The sequence below is a fragment of the Rattus rattus genome, chromosome 9, assembly GCF_011064425.1.
Source record: "Rattus rattus isolate New Zealand chromosome 9, Rrattus_CSIRO_v1, whole genome shotgun sequence".
Lineage (NCBI taxonomy): Eukaryota > Metazoa > Chordata > Mammalia > Rodentia > Muridae > Rattus > Rattus rattus.
In genome coordinates this window covers 79938628-79944905 of record NC_046162.1, presented here as the reverse complement: position 1 = coordinate 79944905, position 6278 = coordinate 79938628, and positions in this window count along the sequence as shown.

Here is a 6278-nt window from a genome sequence, read left to right as displayed (position 1 = left end):
AGTGTGATGATAATTAAAAAAAAATGACAAGTAGACGCAAAAGCACGGCATTCATGAAAATGTTTGCTCTAAACATTTACACATCAATAACACAAAAATTGAGAACGAGCAGTGATGGCAGATCTAAGCAAACAGTACCACAACTGCTTTAGAGAAGGATTCTCATCTTCTCTAAATCATCCTCTATATAGAAACCAGCTGAAAGGATTAATAAGCCTGAATCTATTAAATATACATGGCAAGACTGATTGTGTAGTTTTACTAAAGAATTCTGTCAAGAAAAATACCACTAACAAATTGTTAGGAATAGACATGACTAAAATCTAACTAAATTAATTTATGCTAAAACAGTTATTCTAATTATTTTTGCTTAAAATTAATCTCATTAAGTTCTATAATAATCAAAATCATCAACTGAGAACAAAGCCAACTGAGCAATAACAAAGAAAATTGCATTTCTTTGGGGCTAATTATGATTCCAGTGTGGAAAACAGATTTAAGCAGCCTTAAAAATGTATTCACAGGTTTTTCAAAGATGGTGGCTGTATTTATGATTTTAAACAATGGGTGAGTTGGAAACCACATCATTTTACACGTTTAGTTATGAATTTTAAATTGGTACTGGCAGAAGCCATGATTTTCTGTAAGTAGAGAGCTCGATACTTTAGGGCGAGGACTCCATTAGATAAAGCTGTAGTCATCAATAATGCTTGCCCTCCAGGCTGTAGTTAGGGTCCGTTCTAAATCAGCTCCTAGCAGGCATATCTGCAGACCAATTGGAAGGCTCAACTGAGCAGACGTCCCATTTAACAGTGACTTCCTCCCAATGCCGGTTTCAAGCCCTTGAGCTAGTGAACCAATGTTACTCTCTTTTAATGGTTTACTTGACAATGTAACACAATTTCATTCATATTTTAATGAATAATATCACTGTAAAGAAACTAAAGCTATTTTGAATAGAATTATTTTGTGTATCCAGAAGTATAAAGCCAACTTGAAAGTCAACATATCTTTCTAAAACATCATACAAATTGAAGTTATCCTCTTAAATTATGGTGGTTGAACTGTACAATATCGCAGAGAAGTAGTTCTTTTCCTTGCCCTTTTTTTCTTTTCACATTATCCTTACAGAATCACTTCTTTCCTGATTTTTAAATGTAGATTTATGTTGTCTATTAATGTGAGATAGGTAATAAAACCTCCGGAACTCTAATTTCTAAGGGCTAAGAAGGTTCTCTGGTAAGGACAATAGCCATTCTAGTTTTGAGGGACGGATAAAAGGGGATGAGAAAAGACAGGTATTGTTTTTAATTTCTTGTTTTATTTGAATAAAACTCTATTTTACCATCCTGTTAGGCTTACTTTATTTATGTATAGTACTTTCTTTTATTCCTCTCTCTCTCTCTCTCTCTCTCTCTCTCTCTCTCTCTCTCTCTCTCTCTGAGAGAGAGAGAGAGGGAAGGAAAGAGAGGGATGGGAAGAGAAGGTAGGACACAACAGTACAGTAGATGTCTGTCAAGGGAAATTTAGTTCCTTCTGGTCAAGAGGATGGAAATTTTTGGTCTGGGTGACCTAATATTCCACATTACCCAAAACACAAATGACTCAATCCAGTTGGTCTTGTTAATCACCTGCCAAGGGACCAGTCCTCAGAAAGGGATCATCACCCCTAGGAAGGTTAAGCCATGCTAACGGAATTAGGCAGAATAATCACCCTTTAATAAGATAATATATTATACTTCCTTTTCCAGAATTCATCTACCTAGCAGAAGTCTCTAAAGAGATAATCTACCATGAGGTTTGGTGTGTCTATCCATCTTTCTGAGTTAGAACTCTTCTTATTTCTCGTCTCTTTCTGATGCTGGCCAGGTCCTCAGTAAGCTTTTCTAGTTTTTTTAATTTCTTTTTTTTTCCCCCGGAGCTGAGGACCGAACCCAGGGCCTTGCACTGAGCTAAATCCCCAACCCATTTTTTGAATTTCTTTACTCCTTCTCCAACAATCCCTTTCCCACCGTGGCTGCTCTCCATGCTTATCTGCACAGTGGCTGAACTCCTTGCTGTCTTAACTCAAATTACATGGCCTTTCCTTCTCTTTCCCATTCCTCTCCTCTGGGCACCTGCTGAAATGTACAGCTTGCGTGTCCTGGAGTTTCTCTTTTGAATATTACTAAAACTGTTCTCTTTGACTAAACTTTGGCTCTGCTTGATTTTCAAACTTTCTCTGACTTTTGGTTCTTTCAAACCATTCTTGCATTCCTAGACCTTAACTTGTATGTGATTCAAACACATGAGATTTGAGTGTACGTGCATGCATAGGCCAGAAGAGGATGCTCTGAGTCTTGGGAAAGACTCACTGGACTGAAGGCTTACCAGTTCACTTAGGCTGTCTGGCTAGCAAGCAGCATCGGCATCCCTGTTATTGCCCACCAGTGTAAGTGTTCCAGACTTTTGCTGCCAAGCCCAGCATTTTACAGGGGTGCAGGGGGTTTTAATTCAGGTCCTCATATATGGACACCAAGTGCTCTTACTGAGCCTGCATTGACTTCCCAGTCCTTACCAATGCTACTTCTGGACATCTCCATTGTTACTATCCTTGTCCAAGCCTTAGTCTCTCCCCTGGTTTAAATAATTCATGCCCACTGTATACAAGAGTTAATTGTAGCTCAGCAATGGGGCAGCTTCTTCTACCTCAAATTCTACTTATATTATTCTCCAGTGGCTTTTCATCTTGCTACCATAAATGTTAAAACTCAGCATAGCCGCTCAAGTTGATGTTCTACATTGTACATATTGTGGCAGGATAACACAGTGACTACTCACGTATATGCCTTTGGTTTCCTCTCAGAGTCTTTGACTAACAGAAATGCCAACATGATGTTGCCATAACCATATAACCATTGTCAATATTACATCTCATGCTTTGCTGTTTTATATCCGTGGAACTACAAGACCCAGCCAATTCACTATTCAGTACCCCTGGCTTGTCTTTGGGAAGATATTCCATTTGCTGACTCAGCTCACTGCTGGGCTTATATAGAAAGTACATTTTCTTCCTAATTCTGTTGCACATGATTATTAGTCAATAACTTATCCCTTTAGTAGATGACTTTTTAACCAGTGCTTGTTTCCAGATAGACGTTCATCTGTCTCATGTAGGACTTGCCTTTCTGGCTCTCGGTCATTGAACATTAGAGAAATATCGACTTGTTTAAATATGATTATGAGCAAATTGCATTACAATGTAATTTTCCTGAGTCACAGGCACCATCCAATTTCCACTCAAAGCTCACAATGTTGTTTGTTTCAACCTTTCCAATTATCTCCCTTGTGAATCATCCACGTGTACATTCGAGAATTGATTTTGCTGCAAAAATAGTCTTCCAAGGGCGGTACAGACAGTAGCCATCTCTCATATTCGGATCTTTAGAAGAAACTACTTTCCATGTCTTGTACTGAGATAATAGATAGATCATACAGATAATGGATAATGTACTCTGCATTTTCTGATTAAAAATATTTTACTCATTCAGAATTCACTCCGTGTAGGAGCTACAGGCTGAACCCACTTAGCAGCACGAGCCATTTTTAGGGTACCACCAGTTATCAGGTGGCTTTGGGCTGAGGTTCGGGTTAAGTGGGCCCCATGTAGGCTTCAAATTCTTGTGTCCCATATGTGAGGAGTTGCAAGCAATACAATAAAATATATTAAGAAATGGGTAGAAGCAAAAAAAGATTTCAATAGCTTAGATTGCTCAGTGTATAATGAGTTCTGTCCCATTTGCAAAACATGGACGTTTTGGTACATGTTCTGTATGTGGTTACACATGGTTCTACATATACGATACTTTGTGACATGTCTTGTTAGCATCTTGAATATCTAGCCAGGAATGTATATTTTCATATTATAATGTCTCTTTCAGGAGAGCCTTTGTGCCTGTGCCACTGGACAGAGTTAATTTGCTTCCTGATTGGTGGGGTAGGGATGGTGGAGTTGGGGAAAAATGTGTGTATTCCCAGCTATATTTTCATTACTAATGTGAAGGCTTTGTGCAAGGCCTGCCACACTCCACTCGGTTCTGTTCTGCCTCAGTGTGATACTGCTGTGACATTTAGAGAACTGCGGCTTTCACTCTGGGAAGATTTCATTGTACATCAGTTTAAATTGCTGGACGAGGAGTGCATGGGTGATTGTAGACTTCTGACTGGGGAGCTCTGGGCAGGGAATGACCTGAACAGTAGTTCATGGGAACTGTAGACTTGAAAGTCATTCCCTCTGTCCTCAAGGACCTCAGTACTATTGGTCTTTTTAATACATCCTCTGTAGCCCGAGGAAGGACTTGAATGCATGGCAAATTTCTGATAAATACTTAGTGAGGACGTAGAATCCAATTTAGGATACCATAGTAGAGAAGTGAATGGATGAATTTTCAACAACTTTTTTTTTTTGGCTGTTGGACTTAGGTGGAATATAAAGATAAAGAAAAGGCATAAAGAATAGGGAGGAGTCAGTACCTGTATTTACTCTATGAATCAAATTACAAGTGAATTTGTCTTGTAAATATTGAGAGTATAATTGTATAATTTCATTTGAAGATTTTGATAGCTCTCTGCCTTCAAACATATATATTTTCTTACATATAATAGTACTCTTTGAAATATGAATGTTAATTTTAAAAAACCTGCCTTGATTTCAGACATCTATTCGGCTGCTTTGTGTGTGTTTCCGAGAAGAAGCAGTTAATCTTGTCGGTAGGTAGGACAGACCAACTCTGTGATTTTTACTGCACTCTTAAAACACTCCACTCAACCAACGCAGGGCAAATTCTTGTTTGTCAATTATGTGCAAAAAGATGTCATGGCAGTCAAGTCAGTGTCTCAGAACGGAAACCAACTACTACTTTCGAAGGCTTCCATTTAGTGACAATAAGATCAGGTTTCAGAGTCGCTTTCTCAGCTCTTTATCATCCTCCTCTCCATAATTGAAACACGCTGGAAACTTTGCCAGAATATTAATGACTTCCTAGTGGACACAGCACCTGTTCAACCCAGTTTGTCTCTAATAAGGTTTGTGGCAGCCGTGAGAATGCTGCTTTCGATAATAGAAAAGGAGCCTCAGTCTCTTTGCTCTAAAACCTAGCGGGCACATTTGTTCCAAAGAAAACTCTGCCTTTTGAAAAATATTTTTTCTTTATTTTTTTTTGCCTATTTATTTGTGCATGTGTGTGTGTGCGTGCGCACACGTGTGCACACATAAGCATGTGTAACATGGCATATATTCAGAGGCCAGAGCATAGCTTGGCCAGGTCAGTTCTCTTTTTCCACCATATAGGTCTCATGGATTAAATTTAGATTTACGGCAAATACTTGTGCCTACCACACCATTTTATCACCCACGAGGCGACATTTTATATTCACAAATAGCTGAGTGAGGCAAGGATACTGAGTCAGAACTCTTCCTAGGAGTTATGGGATGTCTCTATTGACATACAATTTTAGCTCAGACTCTCTGAAGATCCTAGACATTCTCACTAAATGGTGATTTTATGCAGGAGGCTTCTACCAAAACTCTCCTGTGGAGTCGGACTTACATCATGTGTTGGAGGGCTTTCCTAGGGCTTCCCTGTATAAATGTGGTGATATCTGTGCTGATCTATTTCCATTCTGGTATCTGCTTGTTGGACACCTAACACAAGAACCAATAGTAACCTTTCCTTAGCAGTACATTAAAAACAATGATTATTAAAAAAGATGGCATGGTGCCAAGTATGTCAACTAGACCAGTGTATCAGTAAGTCTCACATCTAGTGAGACTGAACTTACCTCAGTTCAATCTCATTTTTTAATCTCCAGTTTCTTACCCCAACCCACGTGTCTTAGTTAGGGTTTCCATTGCTGTGAAGAGACACCATGACCAAGGCAACTCTTATAAAGGCAAACATTTAATTGGCGCTGGCTCTTACAGGTTCAGAGGTTCAGTTCATTTTCATCATCACAGGAAGCAGGGCAGTGTCCAGGCAGACATGGTGCTGGAGGAGCCAAGAGTTCTACGCCTTCATCTGAAAGAAGCCAGGAAGAGAAAATCTCCCTCAGGCAGCCACGAGGAGGTTCTGATTCCACACAGGTAGAGCCTGGTCATAGGTACCCTCAAAGCCCTATTACACAGTCACACACTTTCTTCAACAAGGCCACACCTCCTCCAATAAGGCCATACCTCCTAACAGTGCCATTCCCTATGGCCAAGCATGCAAACACATGCATCTACGGGGGGTATAAACTTA